The sequence below is a fragment of the Chamaea fasciata genome, unplaced genomic scaffold, assembly GCF_029207755.1.
Source record: "Chamaea fasciata isolate MVZ Bird 193981 ecotype frontalis unplaced genomic scaffold, bChaFas1.0.hap1 SCAF_50, whole genome shotgun sequence".
Lineage (NCBI taxonomy): Eukaryota > Metazoa > Chordata > Aves > Passeriformes > Sylviidae > Chamaea > Chamaea fasciata.
The window spans coordinates 1,139,052-1,164,172 of record NW_027094135.1 but is presented as its reverse complement, the minus strand read 5'-3'; the positions used below and the strand labels follow the sequence as shown (position 1 = coordinate 1,164,172).

At 39.0% G+C, this 25,121-nt stretch overlaps 1 long non-coding RNA gene across 1 annotated transcript; it reads right to left on the bottom strand.

The window, feature by feature from the left end:
- Positions 1-2,184: 2,184 nt before the first annotated feature.
- On the bottom strand, positions 2,185-18,840 carry LOC136304104 (uncharacterized). The gene is made up of 3 exons (XR_010724382.1): positions 18,676-18,840; positions 7,174-7,243; positions 2,185-3,873 (listed from the first exon to the last, which is right to left on the bottom strand). It is a non-coding gene; the product is annotated as an uncharacterized lncRNA (long non-coding RNA).
- Positions 18,841-25,121: the final 6,281 nt, after the last annotated feature.

The following is a 25,121-nucleotide window of genomic DNA, read 5'->3' as shown; positions in this document are numbered from 1 at the left end:
TTGAATTTAATCTTAAAAAAATACTTCTCATGAAATCCAAATGACAGGATGAGGTGTGAGGATTTTGCACCTGGATTCAACAAGTCAAGCAAACATTATTAAAGACAGCAAAGGAAAGTTGGTGAGGGCAAGAGGAAGTGGAGGAAGTGTCAGGGCAAGAGAGTCAGCCTCTAGTAATTCCTGTCTCATTAACTACACTTGTGAAGTGAATCTTCCCCTCACAAGCAACAGCCCTACAAATAAAGCACATTAATCTTTCATTTGGTTACCTCATTGTTATTCTGACTAGAGCCTCAATCTTGTATTAATCATAACCAAGATATGGTCGAAAGGCAAAGCTCCTGTAAAAAGTTCAGCTTCAATAATTACTGTTTTCCACAGAAAGAGAATTCACATGAGAAAAAAGAAACCAAAACAAAACAAAAACCCAAACAAACATACAGAAAAAAACCCAAACCAAAAAAAAACCCCAAAAACCCCCAAACCCAAGTCCCCAAACCTCCTGCAAACTCATTTTTTGAGCCAAATGAACATGGGTGTGACAGATTGTAGGACAGTACATGGCGCTGACCCTTACTGCTCTACCAGTCCAATTGAATTCATCTTTTATGTTCATGTTTCGCTGATATTTATGGGGAAAAAAAGGTAATTTGCAAAGGCCACATGTTTCTTGGATTAAAATTGTATATTGAGTTTTCAATAAGAGTTTTAACTATAACTAGTAAAGCATAATGACCACCTAAAATGGATAACCTAAAATCTAGTATATTGATTACAATAGTGGCTAATACAATGTGCTTTATTTAATATTTAATTAACTGCTTCCCATTTGTACTGAACCTTCTTAATTATTAATACATGGTTCATTATTTAACATGAAATATAAATTCAAATTCAAATCAATTAAACAAGGTGAAACTACATAGTGAGAAATGGTTTATCCTCCAGCAATAACCTTCGACCTGGAAACATAGTAAAGAGTGAAATTAGCATTTTTTCCCCCATACCTGCAAAGACTGTGCATTATAAGTGATACATATTAAGCTCTACTACTGATGTAAAATTCTTGTGATAAACACAACATCCTACAAAACTATGCTGGATAAAAAAGGGCTTCAGCTGTCACTTTTCAGAGGAACCATTTATGCAGAATATAACACTATACCTAGTTTTTCAGATTTCAGTTTCAAGTAAAATTACGTGTGTCCCTGAAGGAACGGCAGCTTACTGATTTTACTAAAAATCACTAAATATCTCAAAAGAGTGAGGATTCATAAAGAGAACTAAGAATCACTATGCAATCTACATAATCTCACTTTGCTGTGGAAACAAGAAAATGCATTTCCTAAGTTTAGGCTGTGTAATCAAAAAATCAGATACATCCATCTAAAACTCTGATACATCAGAGCAAAGATCTGGGCTTGGAGATAGGATGAGTGTCAGGAAGGTACAAAGGGAAGAGAATTTCTGGGTAGAACAGGGTCAGAAGCACTAACTTATTGATAAGGGGGCTACATGAACATATCAATATTCCTCTATCCCACTCTCCTACCAGATTCCAACACTTGTGACAAGGAGCAGATTGGGTGAGCCCCCTCAGCAGAGGTCAGGGCTGAGTGAGGAGGATGAGGATGAGAAGAAGTTCCTGCTCAGTCCTGTTCACACACAGCAGTTCCTTCAAGGGTCGGTGTGGGAAAAAAGCCCCTCAAATGTCTGTGTTTACACCCTCTATTCATGCAGTCTCTTGGTGTATCTCCATGCCAAATGGTGCTCTGTCTTCCTTAGTATTGGTTTTGCAGTAACAAATAAACAAAAGTTTGATGGAAAGCAAAAAAAAAAACCAAACAAAAAAAAAAAAAAAAAAAAACTTTTAAATTAAGTAATTGAACAACTGTGCGCAATTGGTCGTGGTTCAGACACTTTAATGAAATATTAATTTTCAAAAGGGAGTCATAAAATCCCCAAATGCTCAGTGAGCTAGTGAACATATATCTCCTGAGATAACTTAAAAGGTAGACAATAAAAGTTGTTCTGAATTGTGTTTTCATCAGATATACACAAACAAACTTGAAGTCAAAGACCACTAGAGCAGCAACCAAAACAAACCTAAAACAGTCTAAAATATTCTGTACCTTTTGTGTGACTCCAGTTGTATTTCAAGGAAAGAAACCCAAAGAAACTATATTTCTTCATTAGAATATTAATCTTTTTTACTGTTAATACCCTGTTTATTTTTGAATATTTTGAAACATTTTTTACAATAATTACCTATGCAGTTATTTATGTAACACACTATGCTTTTTTGAGTGATGATAGCTATTACATTTTATTGGACCATCAACAATAATAATTCTTTCCAGCTGAATGTATAAATAAAGCTTGCTGTGGATTGACAAAACAATCTTCCCATCAAAAATGTCATTTCAAAATTCAAATGCTTTGTGCCAGTGTTGATTCACATTACATTTGGGGGCATAGTGTGGTAACTGGTAGTTCCCATTTTCTCTATTCAATTCATTTTCACTTATTTCTTTAAAATATGAGGATCCTTAATATTATGAAGAAATGGCATTATTGAATGGAAATGTTCCCATTTCTCCAAAGCTGTCCCTCAGATTTTACATTTCACCATAAATATCAATTCAGGTTATGATGCTAGGAAAGAGCACTGCTTATATTTCATGCCATCTGCAACATGGTCTAACAATAATCACAGCTATTCCCCTTTTCTGAATTCCCTACAACACCCTAGCAACTACTGCAGGAGAATAAAAGTTACGCTCCACCTCAAAACTTAAGAATACATAATTATGAGTAGTTAGGATAAATATTTCAGGGTAAGAGGCCATGGTTTGTAATTCCCCTAAAGCAGGGTCCTGGGGTGGCTCTTTGATGTTATATCCCCAACTGTCCTCTTTATGCTGTATGTTAAGTTCTCTACCTTTAAGACTAGTTCAGAGAGAGAGGAGGGAGAAGGAAGCAGTGTGGAATTTGTTTCAGACAGGGCCTGACTCCTGCACATTGTTTCTCTTGGACAGCGTTGTCTGCAGCGCCTACGGACTGTGGGACAGAGATCTCCTGTGCTTTTAGTTAGTTTTAGCTGCCTGAGGCAGAGGAGTGCCCTGGACTGTTTTTCCTTTGCCTCAGGACTGTTTAAAGCTGCTCTGGACTGAAAAGCCCAGAGGAGCACCGGGAGCTGACCCGCGGCCCGGCGGGGCCTGGGCCCGCAGAGCTGAGCTACCCACAGCAGGGACTGTCTGAATTTGTCATCTCACTTCAGAACAACGAGAGGTTCCATTGTTTCATATTATTCATTCGTTATGCTTGTGGGCACTTTGTTTGTTAAATAAATCGTTTTTTCCACTTTTCTCTGGGGAGGTTTTTTTCCTGGACCACTTGGGGGTGGGCCCGTTTGGGTTTGCTTCCCAGAGGGACCCTTTTTTGGGGATTTTCTCCCAAATTTCCCCTAAACCAGGACAGTGCAGCGCGTGACTCCATTGTGTTTTTTTAAGACCATTTCATGACAACCAACAACCTTGAGGAAGGGCAGGCTGGAAGAGTAAAACTTCAGCGTTCCACCTGTCTGCAGGACACTGGGATTCCCCTCCCGCTTGCCTTGTCCTCCCTGAGAGGACTCTCTCCTCCATATGGCCGCAGCTTTCCTCTTGGAAAACCCTCTCAACCACAGCCTCCTTGATGACTACGCAATGGCTTCCACCCAATTTTTCACAGCAGTTTTCTGTCAAGACCACTTTGTCAATCTGCCGCCGGCTACCCTCAGCGGGCCCACGAAGCTGCTCATCCCTTTGACAAAGGCTCCGAAAAGTGTGAACACATGGAAAGGGCCATGTTTGATTAACAGCCCTGTGATTGCTGTAAAAATGAAATTTGAAAGGTAATAATTACATTTGTAATTACTTAGGTCTAAATCTCTTATGTTTCCTACTCCCTGTATTTCTGGGCAGCTGGAGCAATGACTCATTAATAATAATAAAGTCATTTAACCCTGCAGGCACGTTACAAGGAGAAAGATGTCATTTGTCACCAACGTAAATAGAACAATCACTGAAGGATACAGCAAGACCACTATTTCATATTTATTGCAAATGATAAAAGGGACATTTTGCACTCATTCTCACCATGACATCCCAATCTGCTTGTTAATTATCAGCAAACATAAGGGGACAGCATACAACATATGAGGGCCTACTAATAATGCATTGTCCTGCGGTGACATTTCCATAATCACTTTAAATCTACCCTACACATCTGCACTAGTTAGAGCTTTCAGCTCTTGAAATCATACCCCCTAGTAAGGAATGAATTATTCTTTGCAGATTGAGCACACAAAAACAGCTCTTTCTCAGAGTTTGAGGGTCTGATAGCTGACATGTGCCTCGCTATTACTTTAAGTGATAAGGTTTGGCATTCTGTTGCACTTGTGCTGGAGCACAGTGTGACTTAAAAATAAATGCAATTGTATTTTTAGGCCAGGAACTTTGCAGTTGTAAATCTCACTGGCAATATTTTAAACAAGGACTTCTGCAAGTCACTTAATTTTCCAGTGGTTTTCAGCACTGTTCTGTTCTTTGCTTCCTCAAGAACTCTGGAAGGACAACTCTGTCTTAGATGACACAAGTGCCCTTTTTCATAGGCAGCTCAAGTAAGTTACTCAGAATTTACTGGATTTTTAAAAAGCATTACTGATAATACTCCCTGTCTATGAAATAAACTTCTGAAGAAAGACTATTCTTTCCCTATATGATTATATTAAGAGCCATGAAACTTTGAGGAAAATTCTTGCAGAGAAATTTCGCCTGTGGCATCAATATGAAAACAAATGAAAGGATGTTTCAGGTAAATTATATGAGTTTCAACTCCATCAACCTAGAACTTAAATTTCTTCCTTGGTTTGCTTATTCATCAGCACTTATCTAACCATCAGACATGTAGGAAGAACCGAGAACAAACTTAACAATACGGAGCTATAAACTGTTATTGTGTGGGTTAGAAAGGAGGAAAGAAAACTTCCTAAATCTGCTTATATTTTCCCCAGGTATTACAACAAAAGAAAGACATGCTTTCAAAAACTTAAATAAGTAGTGTTAAGAAATAAGACACATCAGGAAAGAGTAAAGTGCACAGAGTAAAATTCATATTTTCACTGTTAAGATAGTGACAACACAGAAAGGCTCGTATGTGGAGTGAAATGTTTTGTCAAATTGAAAAATGGAAATAATATGAACACTACAATTTTCACATCAATTGGAGGTAAAATGTTTTGAATTACAGTCATTTTAATCTTGTTTTATAAAGAAAATGACTTCAAATGGGTGATAATTTAAAACAGCATAATCCAAACTTCATTGTGCTCCAGTCAGGCATTGGAGCGTGGCTCCAAGTGATTTGGAGCAATCTTTGCACATCAGCTCAGAGCCTCATTCTCAGCAGACATTTGAACAACAACAAAAAAAAGATTCCTGAAAACTACAGTTCCCATCATTTACCTGAGAGTTCAAAATCACTGACTGAGATGGCTCCAACTTCCTAATTGGGCCATTATAGGCATTGCTGGCACCTTCAGAAATTTGGGCAGCATCCTACTGAGGGAACGCTGTCACAGCTACCAGCTCTTTAACAGTCCCTTGTGTACCAGCTTCTCCACTGAAATTTTTCTGTTTGGTTGGAAGTTCCTCATCTCACTCACATGAGCCTTCTCCGACTATTAAGAAGTTTTTTGGGCATCAAGGAGTTTTGCTGACAGGATATATATTAAAAAATATTTATTTATTTATATATTTATTTTTATATATATTTATATATTTATATATATATATATATATATATATGTTCTCCAGAGTAAATTTCAATTAAAAATATAAAAACAGTGGAATTTTAGCTAGCAGCATTACTAAACTTACGTGGTTCTCCATAAAACATATGATTTTATCAGCCCCTAGACAATTGACAAATGATGGGAATAATTTAGGCCAGATCAACACTTGACACAATCCTTTACAGAACATTTTCTCCTAGCATGGATAATTTTAAAAGGACATTGTTAGGAAACAGTGATAGCTGTGATTGTTCTGGAAGATTTTAGTGTCAGTAAGATCAGCCAAAGGAATGGAAGTGAGCAGCTGCTGACAGCATCTTGTCAGCCCATTGCAACAGCTGTCAGGAGTGGTTCTGTGACCTGCAGCCATGAGGACTATGATTCTTGAAAACAGGGTAGTGGTTATTGTTGTTGTTATTATTATTATTATTATTATTATTACTACTACTACTACTACTACTACTACTACTACTACTACTACTACAACAACAATTAATTACGCAGAGCATAACGAATAGAAAACTGTGGGGGTATTAAGTTAAACTTCATGAGGTATCCAATTGTTCGTGAAATTAAACTTCATTACTTGGAAATATTTTAAAATGGAAATAAACACACTGGTTGATCTTTAAATTCTGCTTTTATAAGCTCAATTATATAAACATCTTATAACCACACACTGTCTGTGTGTCTGTGTAAGGATTCTGAGGAGATTTATTGACCTTCAAATTTCAGAGAGTAGGTGTCAAGTTTTGACTCAGACCTCCTTATATTCATATTTTTATACATTGAACCATAGCTGTCTTTTCAAAAAAATTTAACGTTCACTCCTGTTTGATAAGCTTTGGCATGAATATGCCTAGGCTAATAAAAGCCTAACATATATTATTTAACAAGGTTAAAAACTAGCAATCAGACTTGTCAGGGAACTTATCACCTCCTTTAGAATATAAGCCTCAATCAGCCATTTCTCTACTGCATGGGACAGGGGCTCTCTTAGGTTTAGATTTAAGAAAATCAGTTCTCACAAAGTCACTAAACTTCAGCATCCAGCTCTTTTGAAAGTCCGAGTTTCAAATTAGTTTTGAAATCCTGTTCAGGGCAGACACACACTGGAGGTAACCAAATAAATCCCAGCAGTTCTTGCTGGGTGTGAAAATTCTTGAACTAACCTAATCTCTAGTTCATAAACCCACAAAATCCCATAATATATGTTTATTTTTTCTTAAGTCCTACAGAAAGGATATTTTAAGTCTGGTTAAGTGCTGCTCTGGCAGATGCCATATAGAAAGCTGTCAACACTTTTGGCACAGATTTCTTTTTGAGAGGGTTCAAACCTGAATTTCTGAAGGTGATGTTCCTTGAGCTTCATCAAACTGCATTTCACAAGCACCTTTCCTACAGTTCCTGTGGATGGCAGGAGAAGTTTTGACTCAGTCTGTGTTCCAAAGGGCTGCTTTAAATCTTTCTATGTTTTTTAATTAACCATAGGATATAAAAGGACCTAAATGAAAAGCTACCAGTCAATTGCTGACTAAGTGTTCACCAGCCTGTTATTGAACCTATTTCATCTATTTGTTCCTTAATTCACCCATAGTCTAGAGATGTCATTAATATGCTCAAAGTTAATTTATTATCCTCTATTGCTTCTATTCAGCCCCATGTTAACAGAATAAATTCATCACAAATGATCAGACTTGAAAAGACAGATTTGGATTCTGACAGAGAATAATTGATCATGGCTGGGAAAAAGCCTCCCACAGACTGGGCTGTTGGAATGCTGGAAGATGAAACTGGAATGACTGCAGAACTCCTGCAGAAAAGGACATGAAAGTCTTGGGGGGCAAAACAAACAAATAATAAATCCCCGACTCCATCTCCCCAAGTAGGGAGGTTCCTGACACTGAGTATTTTTCTTTTTCACACTCACAGGTCCTTTTTTTTACCTTCTACCCTGAGGCAGAAATAATCATTAGGGCTCTGCTGGTCCTCGTTTCCATACCCAGAGCTGGGGACAGAGGGGCACAGGGAGTGCCAGGGACATTCAGAGCTCTGCAGAAATTCAGAATTCAGAGCTCTGGGGCCACAGACTGCTTATCAGTACATCCATGCAGCACATGGCCCTGCTGTAGTGCTGCACAGTGCAACACTAATTTATTTAATTTGCTATTTTTTGTCACCATCCCCGTGATAACAGCAGGTTTGGGGTGATCTACTGCTCTGTTACACCACGCTTGCTACCTATCTGTATATTATCTGAATTACAAAAGCAACTGGATATAACAGCATTTATGACGTGTTTCAGGTGCTGTTACAATAGAAAAAAATCAAATCCATTTTGTAGTTATAAGTCCATTATCCAGTGGAAATGGAAAGCACAAAGATACTGTCATGAATGTGGCACCACTGTGATTGTAACAGGGGTTTGGAGATTTATTGTAAAGCCCAGAAACACTTGAAATGAAACAACTGATCGTAGCATCATAGTCAATATTCTAACTATTATTATTTCAGCAAGTTATTGTTTTGTCCCCAGCTTCAGCACGGGGAGAATTCTCCTTCCTCCACAGCAGTGGCTGCTGTGGACTGGACATGGCCCCTTTTCTGTCAGACTGTGACTCCATTTATCCATCCCTTCATGTACTTGTCTCCTAATTCTGTACACACCAGAGCCCTTTCCCTGCTCCTGCTCTTGTTACACTGAGTAAATATGCAGCGTCAGGACTTGAGTTACCAAATTTCCCCAGGGAAAAAGAGGGGGAAAAAACCAGTGAGTAGCCCAGACCTGTCCAGGAAATAAAAAAACTCGCTCGGCTCAGCCTAGATATTTTACAGAGGATCTTATATACTGATATAGCAATGAATATCAGTACCCAAGTGTTTGTAAATATGTAGATTTATCTGGATGATTCCTTCAGAACATCCCACCTCCCTTTACCCTCTTTCTATCATATTCCAGAACCCACCTGAATTGTGCTTCTAAATGTGCTGCTATCAATATCTGGGTGGGTGGGGGTTTTTTGTTGTTGGTGGTTTTTTTGTTGGTTTTGGTGGTGGTTTTTTTGTTGTTGTTTTTGTGGGTTTTTTGTTTGTTTGTTTGTTTGTTTGTTTTTTTCCCCCAGATTCAAATGCTTATTTATTCTATGAATGCCTTGGAACTAAGACCTTCAGTGAGGTGAATGTACCAAAGGTCTGATCAGTACCGGATGTCCCAATGCAGAACCTCTGTACCAAAAGGGATCCAGTATTTCCCAGGGAAGCAATGGAGAGTTAGAAAGTGCAAACTCTGCAATATTAATTCAGGACCCTTGTGTAAATGTATTTTGATGCAAACTTTAATTAAATTATCATATACTATTTTTCTCATTGGACCCTTGGGCCCAATTCAGAGAGTAAGTAGTTATTCAATATTTCTCTTTATCTACTCTAATCAGCATGTGGCCATACACCTTTTTAATTAATATTTTCAAAGCCTTGTGTTGAATGCAGATTTATTCATTTCCTCATGTACTCTGTTGTTTTCACAACACAATCAAAAGCTTCATGAACATGAATAACATCCCACCTGAATTATTTGCTTTATTGAGGCCATTTGCATCTGGGAAACTGAGGATTTAAAAAAATTGAGTAAAATTATGCAGCCTCCATTATTTCATTATTTCTGGATGCCCAACATGAGATAACTTAAACCAGATTGTTATACTCTTGAGCACTGGATACTATATTAGATGTAGTTTTCAAAGCTTCCCTGTTGGAGAAGGGGATGATGTCCTTGGCACTCAAAGAAACTCAAAGAAACCCAAATGATGAAACATGATAGCAAAAACTCAGTTTTCCCCCACCACCAAAGAGCTGTGCTGCCCATTTCAAAATGTACAACAAAAATACAGGAATGTTGAAGAGCTGTCTTTCATTGTCCTTACTAAATCTAACCAAACAGAACATCAAAAAAACCCATGAATGTACTTTGAATAGTCTTACAGTGATGAAGAGCTCATTATTTTAATAAACCACTAAAAATCTGAGAATTTTATGAGCTTTGATGATTTCTTACAGTGCCAAAACTTTCCAGAAGATATATCTTAAAAATTAGCACTAACTGTAATGTAATAAAATGCAATGATTTCATAAAATTTGACATGGTAAACCAATTCTAGAAATTCCTCAAAGTGCTTCTCAGAATCAAATTTTAGTTCATTTTTAAAATAGACTGGACTATAGTTACAACTGTTCCTACTGTAAAATCTCATTATTTTTATGTAAGTTAAAATAGATTGGCCCCTTTGCAGTGAGAAATGCACAACTACATGAGTGTTTCTCAGAACTGTGCTGCTGTTACCCCTGGCTGATGAGTGACTTGTTTTGCAGCCTTTTTTCCCTGTCTGTTTCTGCCATGGGTTGTACCTGTGGGGAATATTAAAGGTAAGGTGGCTTTCAGAAAGCTGTGAAAGCAGGCCCCAGAAACAGAAGGAGCAGAAAAACTTGGAATTAGCTGCAGCTGTCAAGCCTGAAAGTAGGAAAAGTTACAACAGTACAGCAAGCAAGGACATGAAACAATAGTCTGAGACTTAGGTTTGGCCAGGATAGACCTTAAGGCTGCGGAAAAATCTGCTTAGCAATATAGTAGAAGGTTTTAAGTTTAATAATGGAGTATTATGTATTATAAACAGAAAGCATCCAAGCAAGCATTGTTTGAAGCAGGTGTGTGTGTGTTTTAAGTGACTGGCTAGAACAATTGTCTGTGAGCTTTAGCAACATGCTATTGGCTGGAAAACTTTTAAAATGCCCTGTGACAGAGAGATCTTTGGCTGCTGCTGGCAGACAAGAGCTGTTGCCATCTTTCAATTGTCTCAAACCCTGTTATGAGGCTGATGCTGCAATAAAGACTCGAGGAACATCGTAAACTTTGTTCTGAGGTTGATTTGTAATAAAGATTTGAGAAGTGTATTTAGTAGTCCTGTCCCATTCATGCACAAACTTCCAACACGGTACCCTTTTCTCCCTAAGCTCTGCAGACAGGCTGCAGTTTCCATGCCAAACCCTCCTGTCCTTGGGGAATGAGCCAAGTGCAGAGACTGACAATGAAGAGAAGGGAACGGGACACACGCAGAAGAATGCAGGAAACACTTTTGAGAGCAGCAACTCTGCTCTCCCTTTCTAGTTCCAACACCATCATCACCTGTGGGAAAGTGACTTTACAAATGGTTATCATGGAGATGGCAGAAAGCTCAGAATTCCCTGGGCTCCTCAGCAGCAGGGAGCTCAGGGCAGTGACTCTGCAGCTGGGCTGGTGAGCTGTGTGATCACTGAAGCCACAGCCATCAAATCCCCCTGGATGAGCTCACACCCCTTTTCACAAGAAAGACTCTTCAGGGGAACTAAGGAGCACAGAAAAAATGGGTTAGAGCTTGGCATTTCATGAAAGCAGAGATTAGATCAATATAATTATGTAGCAGAGTGTGTAAATGGGCTTGAGGACAGCTCCAAAGCAGGAGGAGAAGAAGGGGTATCCAACTCCCAACAAAAGAGCTTGGCACTTGGCCCCTGGACTTGTGACAACTTGAAAAATAAGAGCTCTGAAGTGAATGGTCATATTTCTCTCATTCCAGAGAAAAGAAGAGGGGAAAAAAGCAGATATTAATATCTATCCTTTCATGAAAGAGAAAAGGGAAGTGGGGAAAGCAAGATGCACTCCCAAGGAGTTCTGGTCCATCAGATTTTAACGCCAGGCTTTTAATTGCAAAGTTCCATCTTCACAAGTAACAAGGTGCTGGCCACCTCAGAGGAAGTTCAGCAAACTGCATTTTCTAATTTGGACTCTAAGTACCCACTAGAAAGGCCATTTATCCAAAGATTTTTTAGACACAATTGCTTCAGAAGTTCCACAGGCTCACAGTAAGCAGCCAGAATGAAGGCTTCTCTCTCCAACTCAAAAAAAAAAAAAACCAAAAACAAACAAAACCAAAACAAAACCAAAACAAAACCAAACAAACAAACAAACAAAAAAAATCAAAAAAAAAAAAAAAAACCACCCTGTTAAAAAATGCTCACAACTAAACACAACTAAAGTTTGAGCTCGTAACTTTTGCCGGCCTGCATGAAATGGTAACTAAGAACTGCCAAAAAATTAAAATAGGTATAGAAAATAAGTATTAAAAAAAATATTGGCCAGAGCACACAGATTCAAGCACATAGTCAAATCAAAACTGGTAATTGCTGTATTCCAGTCAATTAATAGGGTGTTACAAGAAACTCTCAAAAAACCTCATAAGTATCTGATATAGTTTAAGAGAACAAGCGACTGTGAAATGATGCATTAAAGGAAAAGAGGCTGTTCTAATAATTACCTTTCAGTCCATCCAGTGGCTCTGTACGATTCCAGAATGTGACATTCCTGTACTGCTGACTCTGGGATTCAGTACTTTCTCCTCTGACATATATGGCAAATTCTGTCACTCACCCGACATATCATGTTCATCACAGATACACTTTTTTTCTGACTTATTTTGTGCACAGCTTATCATATTACCAAAAATGGGTAAAACAACTGGAGGAAAAACAACTGGGCTCCCTGTGAAGGGGCAGCACAGAAAAAAAATTTATCAATTCAGATTTTTAAATAGCTGTGATACTTTGAATGGAGTGTGTGAGCTCTCAAGAATTTGTTACTTCTTGTAAATTATTGGTCCAGGGTTCTTTACCTTCTGAAGATTTTTTTTTAATTATTAATATTTTAGTTACTGCTTTAGATTGTCCATCAAAAAGAAATAAAGAAAGGAGCAAAAAAGCCACAGGGCACCTAAAATGCCATGAGGCAACAAGCTTCATCAACATCTTTAAATCAAAGACTTTATCTTCATATTTTCTCCACTTCATAACAAAACTGGATAATACATGGAGAAATGTTCATTATATTCTCAAAACACAAGCTTTTATGAACCTGATAATACTAAAATTTTACCTTGCCAAATGGTTCACCATGACCACATTAAATGCATTACATTGGCTTGTTATTTCCATGCTAAATGACCAATATAAAATTACTGCACAAGTTCTATGGCTGGTGAAATAAATCTGCTCAGAGGACACTCTTGATTTCCAGTCAGCCAAATCTGGCTGCCATCTGACATATTAGACAAAAAAGAAAAAGTCATCTTTATATATATATATATATATATATATATGGATGGATAGATAGATAGATAGATAGATAGATAGATAGATAGATAAGTAGATATTAATAACAATCCAAACTACCCATGCTTTTCTAAAATTGGGTCAAAATCTCAAATCCTGAAACATATTTCATTTCTGCTTCTGTACATGAATCCCAGTGACATTTCATGCCAATCTCTGTGTGGATTTTCTGTCCTGAAACTTGGTGGATAAGTCACAAATTATGCTGGGGTGGAAGAAATAGGTGAAATGAAAATATCCCTTGAAATCAGTGTTTTTAGTATGATATGTGGAGGGTCTTTTTGCACAGAAAAAATGAGATGATTAACAAAAAGTTGTCTTAGTTATGTTAATTATCAATTTATCATAATTTTGAGAAGATCTGTGAGGATTGCTGGAGATGTGCTGACAAGATGTAAGAAGAATGGATAAAGGAATAAAAATAAACCCATGGAGGGTGATTGGGATGTTTCCTTAGCTACAATTAACTGAGATTTTTATGGAAAATTTTAAAAAATCTATTGCAATATGGAAAAAGATATTTTTTGAGTATTTAGGAGTCCGTTTAAAGGTAAGACTTTTCAGGCTACTTTTTGTAAACCCATCAGCTCTGCTAAAGCACTGTTTTTACTTCTAAGGAAGACAAAATGTCACTTCCCAAGGAAATTGATTCCAGAATAAAAAAAAAAATAAAAAAAGCTGTATACAGGTCACAAAATCTACTTGTCTAATTCATTTCTTGCTTCTTCTTCTTCGCCTTTTTCCCCTCCCAAACACCCAGTGCAGCGCTGGGCCCTTCTGTTTAGTCAGTGGCCAATTACAACTTCTCTGGCGCAGTTTTTCATCCCAAGGCAATTTGGTAATCTTACACTGATTAATTAAACCCGGGTCTCTAAACAAACTGCTCCAATTCCTGTATCCAGAGCTTGCATATCTAATCCAGATAACAGGATAAGCAACGTGACTGTCAAAGTTCACCAAGAAATGAAAACAAGAGCCCTGTGTTCATTCTTCTTTGTGGAGTTTCTAAACAAAGACTAAGTTGTACTTCTAGGTAGAAAATCTAATCTGCATTTAAATAGAATTTCTCCAAATAATAAACAAAAGCCTGAAGCAACAGTTTTACAGCAAGTCTCGCTGCTAGTGCAGAGCCTAATCCTTCTATCTCTATCTGTAATCCCTTCTACCCTTGTATATTAATTTCCTTGCCGGTTTATCAAGTCATCTTGGCAGAGTTCACAGGAACAGCAGCCTCTCCTCACTTCCTCAACTCTCTGCAAAGCTGAGCCTAAAGCTGCTCCAGCTTTGGGTGGTCAGCAACTCAAGGCAAACTCAGATTTATGAGAACAAAGGAAAGTTATTAACCTCAAGAGGGAGAAGGATGGCCAGTAGCAGCATAAATCTCCCCGCAAAAGAGGCTTAGGCTTAAAACAGCAAGATGCTAAATGCTGCAGATTAGTTTTTAAAATCTTCTGGGACAGAGAAGTTTTCAGATGCTACCTTGCCACTCAGTATTTTATTTTTATGTTTGAAGGCAACAGATCTGATACCACCTGAAGACCTCACCTCTCCTACTGCTTTCCCTCAAAAGAACTATTTACATATTTCAGTAAAGAAATTTAAAAAAAAAATTACCCCCCTTCCCAAAAAGGGGCTCTGTTCTAAATTTAAAAACAATGAAGGAACTCATTATTAAATGAAAAAGATACCTCAGAGGAAAAGACAGAAGGATAGAATTAGCATTCTAGATGAGATTTGCCAGATTCTCAGATATAAAGGAAGTTAGTACCAGATGAGCAATAACTAATTTAATTCAGGCAGCTCTGCTTTAATACAGGTCACTGCTAATTAGACAAATACCCACTAGATTTGTCTACCTGATTCCCACTCCACTCCTAATATTGACAGACCATCAGCACATCAGCCTTTAAAATATTTTCTCGCTGTAAGCCCAACAAATTTGACCTATAACTCTATTGAATTATTAGATGTTGTTCCAGGCTGACTTGTTCTCTAAAGGGCCAAGGGGACCCAGCTGCCTTTGAACCAACACATTTTGCAGTCACAGGGATCATCTTGTTTACAGGACTCAACAATATAGAATTTTTTTTTTCCCTGAAAACAGAGTTGTAACTCCCATTTTGTGAAAGGCATTTTTTGATTTCAAGAAAGAGAGATAAGTTAGGAGTCAGTTTTCCTCCAGACTGTAGCACTTATTCACATTCAAGGAAGAAAAACAACAATATTAAGGATTCTGTAAAAGAACTTGATAAGCTCCTTTGGTAAGCAGAAAAAAAGAAAATCCCAAACCAATTAGTCTCTCAAGGGAACATTCTCTTTATGAATCAAAGCTATGTGCCAATAAGTATTTCTTATTAAGTAGAAGATTCTTGCTCTGCAGGGTAGGAGATGGACACTGCGTAAATTGCGTAAGTGTTAAACTGAATGAGAAAATGGTTGTAGGCAGAGAAGAAATTGAATAAAAGGGGAAAAAAAAAAAAAACCAACCCCAACCAAGCTTTCTACTTCACTACTAAAGATAGCAAGTTAAAATTAGAAAAGGATATACAGTAATCTTGTATTATTGATGGATTAATGATATATTTATTAAGAGAGAAAATACACTTTGCATCATTATAATGCCATAGGGACAATAAACTGCTTTGCTAAGTGTATAGGGGATATTTTAGCTACGGCCAGAGGCTTAAATATTTCACCATTCCACTGGAAAACATGTAGGAATTCAGATGGAAAACAAAATCCTATGTAAAAGACAATCAACTCACAGCAAGAATAATTAAACCAGCATTTTATGTTCCTGTACAGTCAAGTATGGAGATGATTATTTGAAGTGTTCTTACAGGAGGTCAGGTTTCCTGGCCTGGCTGGCAGACACAGGGAACTGCACAGAACTTACTCCAGCTGTTGGTGCAACCAGTTTAAAAGTGAAATACAGCACCAACCTTGCCTCTTTTGATGGATGACAAAACACAATGAAGAGAAGGAGAGGAAAAACTTTGGGTATTCCCTCATTTCTCAGATGGCAGGAGAGGTTCACATCTGCCCCACTCTCTTTGTTTTGCTGGGAAGTGCATTTTTACACCACATTTGCCCATCTTTGGCACCAAAGATAAGCAATGGCACATGAGAATTGGCATGGCTTAAAACCCTGAGCAAACAGAGGACTTGCAGAAAGTGAAATCCAAAGATCAAGCATGATGTCACACTTAGGGAACATTTTATAGAGCTGCATTCACCTCTGCCTTCATGGTTTTTGGATCTTCGGGATTCATGTTTTGAGGCTTTTTATCTCAGTCCTCACAGGTAGAAGCCTCTTTTCAAAATCAAAGTCTTCCCAGATGATCAGAAAACAGAACATGGTCAAATAGCATGAAAACAAAGGGAAAACAACTAACTAGAACTGAGAAGCAGCAACTCAGGGAAATTGGAAAATTTTGAGTACAAAAGCCTTTGGCCTACATATAATTTTTTTTAAGTCCTCCATATTATAATCTCTTAGAAAACAAATTTAGCCACATAATAGCAAAGTTTTCTGTAGGTGTTCTGGAATTTTTACTGAAAAATCCCCAATATTACCAGTTTCACTTTAAAGAGTCACACAATACAAAAAAAGCACTCATAAAGTCAATTAGAAGTCAAAAGAAAATAAGCGTTGAACCAAAGTAATTAAACTATGCAATAAGAACGATTAATCTGTGAGAGTTCACGGCAAAGGTAAGGCACGAATCTGGCATGTACAGTGGAGAATGGATCTAAAAAATTCCCTAATTAGTTGGAATTAAGTGGTCACCTCCCTTAATTGGAAGGAAGAATGAATGCAAACTTCAAGAGGAAAGGTTTTCTTTTTTTAAAGCAGGGAAGAGGCTTCCTGCTCCCTCTGGCTGTGCCCCTGCCCGGGGCAGTCCCTGACCCTGGATTTGGGTTTCATCTCTCCCTGCTGGCACATCCCAGGCTGGCCCATCCCAGCCTCCTCCTTCCAGCAGGGAATGCCACAGCTGGGAGCATTTCCAGCTGCATCCTCTCAGCCCCAGGGAGGGCAAAGCTGAGGATGAAGTGCTGGCTCTGCCCATTCTTCTCCAGGAAATGAACCCTGACTCTTCCCAAACCACTCGGGTTCAGCCGTGGAGACAAGAAGGAAATCAGAAGTGTAATTTGTAGCTGCTGGGCCAGGGGCCACACCAATAAAAAGGATATTTTGTGAATTTTAGAGGAGAGCTATTAGCAGTCTTCATTTATCCCTCCTCCGAGTAAGTTTTACCAGGAGTGACAGTGGCGTTGGCACTCTGTGAGGATGTTCTGGAGCCTGGGAGCAGGAAACAGCAGGGGTGCTAAAGCTCCACCTCAGACCCATGCCCAAGCCATTACATCTCCACATCAGCTTTTTTGCTTTTTTTTTTTTTTTTTTTTTTTTTTTTTTTTTTTTTTTTGGCATGGAGCATCACAACTTTGGCCTCACAGCAAAAAGAAAAAACATCCAAAAAAAATTATTTCAGCTTAAAATGTACCATTCACTTCTGATCACTTTCTTTTTTTTTTTTTTAAATTCAGTTTGTTGTGAACATAAATCACCCTTTCCCAACAATCTTCCTGGCACACATGTGGGTGCCATGGCAACTGTCACAATCTCCAAATCCTGTGCTCGTGAAACACACAACTGGGTGATGAAAGGATTGCTATCTGTGAATCCATAGATCTGCAATCACCCCCTAGCCGTGGCTAAATAGTATAAATAATTGTAGCATGGGTCTGTGTTTTTTTTTTTTAACGGGGAGAAATCCAGCAATAAGAACAGAAATTCAAATATTGCTTTTCCAGTCCAGATGTATCAAGATATCCAGCATTACAAGTCTCTTAAGAAACTGAGTAATTAATTACATTGCATTCAATGTAGTGAATAACTGCCAGGAAGCAGACTTAAAACTCGGATTCTGTTTTAATTTATTTTATTTATGGGCACAAGTGAGGCCTTCAGGTAACTGAATACAAAATAAATTGGACTGTGACTGCTAAAAGAAAAGTAGATTTAAGGTAGATTTAAGTAGAACAGGTACTTAAAACTAAAGAATTGCTTAAAAACAAAGCAAAAACAAGACGGGAAGAGGAAAACAGGGTCATTCTAACCTTGGTAGTCCACATCCCGATGCCTGAGGTAGGAGGAACGAACCACATACTAAAATATCCCTTCATATAACTTTTCAGACTCATCTCATGTCCTTTTCAAACCATCTGAGTCCCAAAACACCCCATACTTTAGAAGATTCTGAAATTAATATAAGCTTATTTTCAAAATCTGCTTCTGGTTTAAGTCAGGTGAAAGGAAACACAGAACAAGTTCTGCTGAGAACTATTCTTGTTTTGCCTGAATTGGTTTTTCCCCCCTTCATCCAAACTAATTAAAAAATGTTCAAAACAATGAGATTTCCTCAGCTTTCTTACCATGGGCAGGGATTTATTCCTGGGTTACAGGATTGCAGAGGTATTATTCAGATAATAAAAAAGAAGGCCAGAGATTTGTAAACAATGGCAGAACAGCTTAACCATTTGATCCGCACTTTTCTAATAGTCATCATTATAAGAGCTTATTTTGTTATTATATTCCATTCTTCCTGAAATATCCAGTAAAAAACCACAGTTCAACTTACCCTTGAAGTATTTCCCTTTTCCATTTTAACAAAACTTGGGAGTTTCTGAATATTTCTATGCCTCTATCTGTATTCCATGAGGCTGCCCATTTCCTGAGCAGCTGAAGCCCTGAAGGAGAATCCTTTGGCCATATATTCCCTTTATAAATCCCCAGCTGATGCAGTTTACAATACTCCACTGAACTCCTGACTTTCATTTACAAAGCTCAGAAGAGAACTCATACCAGTGCCAGGCTGTTATGTACACCAAAGGATGTATCCATTTGATTAAGTCTCCTCCTTTATTCTCCACATTGGAACAGAGAGAGCAGGAGTAGCTTTTTCTTCTTTTTCTCCTCAGTGTTGCAGTTTTTTGTTTTCAGTGCAAGCTACTGGCATAAAATATTTAGCAAGATGTGAACCAGAAAAAAAAAAAAAAACACAAAAAAACCAAAAAAACCCCACCAACTAATATTTTCATAGTGAGAATGTATAGATTACACATGGAATAGATGGAAAGGCACAAAATTAATTCTCAAAGGGCTGGTAAAATTACATCTGAACTGTCTGAAAGCACAGATCTGGTGTGTATTTAACCACCATTGTGATTGGTGCTTTCAAAAAAAAGAGGAGTCCCTCAAAGTTACCTATTTCTGTTTGAAATTTTAAAACTTTTTTTGCATGTGTTACAGTTTACTTGTTTCACCCAGCTCCTGTAACCCCTGCCACTGCTTGCAAATGCACATGTGCAGTAAATCCACTGTGGACTCACCTGGAAGCCAGGGGCAATTAAGGAGAAATAACTAAGGTAGCAGTATTTTATCATTGCAGGCCCAGAGTCATGAAAATTACCAAGAATTTAATTAATGTGTTCGCTACCCTGTGCATGGCAACTGCCATTCATTAAGATATAATCAGCAGTAATATATAGGCAGAGGGTAGATCCCAAATGATTGGAGGGTTGAGATGAGCCCTGAGTTGCTGCCAGGCAGAGCTGCTGTGCCCTGGCCCACTCCTCTTTCCTGATCAGAGCCAGGTCTTCCCTCTGCTGCCCAGTGGCACAGAAAAGAGCAGAGAGCACCAGCACAGGGAGCTGTGAGCACACAAATAGGAGACTATCCCTCACCAGGAGCTCCAAGGGATCCACCTGGCATGGCAGGGATGGCTCCTGTGGTGCTGTTTTGGGGCTACCTAAAAACAGAGGCCAAACAGAGTTAAGGGAGTAAAAATATATTTATTTTTGTTCTTTAATTTTATAATAAATATATTTTTTGGAGGGGCTTCAGGTACAGTTTGGGCAGACAAAGCCCCCCAAGGGCTGCACCCAAAAATGACCACAGGTCATGGGTTTTCACACTTGTATAAGTTTGGTCCATTTGCATATTGGGGGTTAATCTTGCAATTACAGCTTCAGCTAATGAAGCAATTTACCTCAAGTTTGCTCCTCCCAACTCACTTTTGTTTCCATCTCACAGTCCTGAGGCAGTGAGGTGCCCTTGATCCCCAGGCCTGGGGAGGAATTGTTGTGTCAGAGCAAAATGGGGAAGCAGCAGCTCACCCTGTGTGTGGAGTTTAGAGTTATACACGAAAGAACTGCAGGATTGCAAATAAATGAAAAATATAAAAGCTGAAATCTTAAGGCATCACCTGCAGCCACCAGCACTGCCCTGAGCCCTGGTGCTGGCTGCACCACAGGAGAGCACACCTGTGTTCCCTGTCAGGGCAGCACTCACAGCCGTGGACAAATTGATACTGGGATTGGGAATGCTGGCTCACAAGTCTCTGGCATGATCTAACCATAAAAAAAATAAGATACTGTTGTTTTGTTGGATGTTTTTTCCCCTTATGTGTTGGAGAATGGCAAACCCATCTATGCCCATGATCTTGAAAACATTCTTCCTTTTGGCCAAGGCAGAATATGTCTTTGCAGCATTTCATTTGCTCTGTGATTCTAGGAACCTTAATTAAAAAAAAAAAAAAAACAAAAAAACAAACAAACAAACAAAAAAACCCCTGCACAACATTTGAAATCAATTCTTCCTGTACTGTTTCAGCCTGAAGAGAATCAAATTCTTTCAAACCAACTTATTTGAGAACTACCATGAATATTGGATGTAAGTAAAAAGAGATTCCAAAAGCATTGTGGGCACAGGTATGTTCTTTCGCTGTTACCCAACTTGAAATTTCAGGGACCCTGAGAAAGTTGGCAGCCTCTGATGAACAATTTTTGGATAGACCAAGAATATACTGAGGCAATCTTGAACCATGCTTGGCAAAAACTGAGCAAGACATGGTTCAAAATTATGTTGATCTGTCACTGAGGAAAAACTTTTTGTGATGAAGTGCTCAAAGATAACCAAGTTATGAAAAGAAAAATCACTGGTTCCCATGATGAACAGGTTATCTGAGCAAATATAATCAGATGGACGTCCAGAGAACAGACACATTAGCAAATTAAAGAAAGAAACCAAACCAAATCAGAAAGCCCTTGTGGAAATTAACCCAGCACAGGAATCACTCGAGTGCAATGTGGGGAATCAAAGTTGATCATAACTTATGGCACAGGTGGAATCACATCTAAATTGCCCAAGTAATGCTGCAACAAACCTTAGTGAGCTGTGCTTGATCCCCCATCCTTCAGAGCTGGGTGAAACAGGATTAATAATTTCATTAAATGCTTCTTTATGCATAAATTATCATCTCATTATCCTGAAAAGGAACTGGATCTCGGGATCTCGTTTAAGTTTACTTGTGTTGGATTTGGTTGGTCTGGTTATCTCTGAGTCGAGGTTGCAACACAGCACAGGGAGAACAGAGGTGAAAATATGAGTTGCTTTCATTCAGTAACACCTTATTATTTATTAAAAAGCATTTGGCTATGTCAGAGTTTGCCAAATGTAATAATTAGGTGTCATGCCCTCATAAAAATGTAAGCAATATGACAGCCACTAATGGAGAAAGAATTGAAGGCTAAGTAAAAAAATAAGGAATCAATGGAACAGCCAGAGATTCATCAGAGGAATCCCAATGTCTGGTCTAAATACACTTCTGGTGGAATTTGTCTAAGGTCTCAGATCACTTGTAGATGAGACTTTCGGTTTTCTGAATTGTAGATTGTGGACATTTGGAAAAGAGCTAAGTTAGTGCTAATTAATCCTACAGCACGAACAGCAAATGCCCGTGTTTGGCCTGAACTTTAAGACACTCGTTGCCATCTCCTTGCAGACATGACATTATGAGAACCCCTCACAAATTAGCTTACATAACAGAAAATAAAAAGGAGTTTACCCTTTAGAAAGACAGAGTTCACCATCTTCAGGTGCTGGAAGCAAAGACTAGAGCTGAAAAGAGGCCAAATTGCTCTAACATTTAACCAATTTGGATCAGACGGGCTGAAGTCTATGGTCACAATGGACAAAGTGAAACAGAAAGGAAACTTAATTCTCCCGTTTTGTTCTACTGAAAAATGGGTTTCTGGTAAAGCACAGTTAATCACGGTGAGGAAATGACATGTCATAGTCATGGCACAATTGTGACAGCACCGCTGCTGCTAACTTATGAAGTCTGTGACCATTTGTGATTCTCTCCTTTGTACTAAATCAAAGGTTGAAGGCCAGAGTACTCCAGGTTTGTATGTGATTTTGCTTTGACAGGCACCTCATACAGAATATCCTTATAAAATGAAGATATCTATTATACTTTTATCATTTTCTAAGTTTGGGAACAAAAATGTTAGGATAATTGAACAAGGTATTATTGCACGGCTAAGATTTGGTGGGGATCCTTTTCCTTTTCCGAAGTGCCTTTTCTAGCAAAAACCACATCAAGAAATACCACCTAGATGACAAAGAATAATTTTTGATTGATCCAGGACACACTTTGCTTTAATAATGTTTTTCTTTTACTTTCTAGGAAGCTGCTTATTGAAGAAAGGAAAGGGACACTTAAATAAAAAAGTTTCTTGCGAAGTTATTTCACACAGATGAATCAGTGCAATGGAGACCTTTTTGCTACTTCATCTACTGTCTAATGAGAAAAAGACATCCCAGCTTTTAAATCCAATTGCACTTTAGCTGACCTACAGTTCTATTCATACAGAGGTAGATGGGAAAAGGTAACAATTCTAACAATTCCCACCTGACCCAAAATTTCAGGACAGTAATAAATTTCAAAGCATTTTCCTTCTGCAGGCTGAGTAGTATTTCCATGAAAGTGAGCAATAAATGCATTTCTGCTGATCTCTGCACTTCATTCTGATGAAAACAAGTGCAGGAATACACATGACCTGGGAATTCTGTGGTCTGGGAACCACGGGATCCAAAATGCTAAATTTCATTGTTACTGAGCTGGTGAAGTTCCCCACTCAGGAGCTCATGTTCCAACCAGAACCATCCCACCTTCTGCTTGAAAAAAACAAAACCCATCCCACAACCTGCTGATGAAAAAAAAATCACTCCAACAGAAAAGGTGTAGCAATGATCACATAAAAATACGTCTGGCCTACAGTGGGCATGCTGTGACTTAGATGGGGTCTTAAAGAGGAGGAGGAAGAATAATCGTGTTTGTTGAAGATGTAACATAATTCTGAAGAAATTGAAATTGTTGCCTCTGTATGTGGTAGGCTTAAACAATATTTAACTGGCTGTTATTTCACTTTGGAAATCTGTTCTGCTGTGTGTTCTGTTGAATTAGATCAAGAATAAATTTGGATGAAGATAAAGTGCCAACTCCATCAGTGAGAGTGGATCAGAGATCACACTCGAGTCAGAGGAATAAAAAGAATGATTAAATGAGGTCTACGTGCGTTTTGTAGGATGTACGGCTGGAGGCTCTTTTATGTGAAACGACTTCAAAGCTACCTTGTAAGAGTATATTAAAAATAAAATAGCACCCAGAAAAGATATGAGAGGGCAGAATTTTAACCCTGAAATTTTCTGCTTTTCTTGGTAAATTACAGATAACACTCATCAGCAGTACTTAAGCCACTTCTCCTCCACGAGCTCGACAGTGGCAGGCAGGAGTGTTGCGACAGTCCAACTCCTTTTAGCGGCACAGAGACAGCCTAGAAACAGTCAAGTGACAGGAAGATTGTCTAAAAGGCACAATGATTGTAGGGACAAATGTCTACATGCAGCAGCCCCCTACCACCCACACTGTAATAACGATAACCCTCAACACAGAGAAGACACCAAATTGTACTTTCTCATCTGCAACACTGACATTACAGACTGATATTTGTACATTTAAATGGTCCAGTGCCTCCTGTTGCTGCATCCAAGCTGGTATTACATGTGTGCATTGCTGGGAGAGAAGGTACTCTATCCTTTATAAAGCAAACACACCTGGTGTGCAAGCCTTCTTTTTATGGTGTCTGATTTTATCATGATGGCTGCACATTCATGAAACAAACAAAAAACACCAGTTAGGCTTTAGACTTGCAATTGGAGCCCTTGCTGAGATTTTTCAGCCAAGATGCTACGTCATTAACAGACGTTTAATATTGATTTCATGCCAAACTATTTGCTACACACCATATTTGTGGTTCCTTGGATGTTTCAAATCTTAGCTGTCTCAAATCTTTTCTCTCTTCACAACCTGCTCTTCCTTTACAGAGCTATAACCTCTTCAGGGATGTATCTGGAACAACTCTGGGTGAGGGGAGCAATGAGACCTTCTTTGCTCCCATCTCAGTGAAATGGAGCACTGCAAGCACCCTCTTCCCTTCCACCCTCCCGTGCCAACCTCCCCTGCACCATGCCCTTGGGGTTCCTTGGCTCTGTGCCCCGCTGATGGGGAAAGGAAGGTGCCAGAGTGTCTTAGGTTGCAATATGTAACCAAAAATGATGTATAGGGAACACGGCCAGAGGTGGGGAGTCTGCAGCCTCTCTGGGTAACCTGTGCCAGGGCCTCACCATCCTCACTGGGAGAATTTCTTCCCAATATACTATCTAAACCTGCCCTCCTTCCCCTTATGGCCATTCCCTGTTGTCCTGTCACTCTGAAGGCCATTCCCTCTTTTCCTGTCACTTTGTTCAAAGTCCCTCTCCAGCTCTCTCAAAGCCCCTTTAGGTGCTGGAATGGACTCCAATGTCTCCCTGGAGCCTTCTCACAGCCAGGCTGAACAGCTCCAGCTCTCTCAGCCTGGCTCCAGAGCAGTTCCAGCCTTGCAAATGTCCATTGTGACACTGCAGGGCTTCCTGTAACCAAGGGTGCATTGTCACACTGTGGAACCAAGGAGACCCTTATGACACTGGGGTCCCCATGGAAACAAGGGGCCACTGTGACACTTTGGGGCCTCAAGGAACCGTAAGTGTCCTTTGCGATACTGCGGAACCAAGGGGCCATTGTGACACTCTGGGGCCCCATAGAAGCAATGGGACATTGTGACACTTCAGGCCCTCATGGAACCAAGGAGAGCAGTGTGGCACTCCAAGGGCTCATGGAATAAAGGAACCCTTGTGACACAG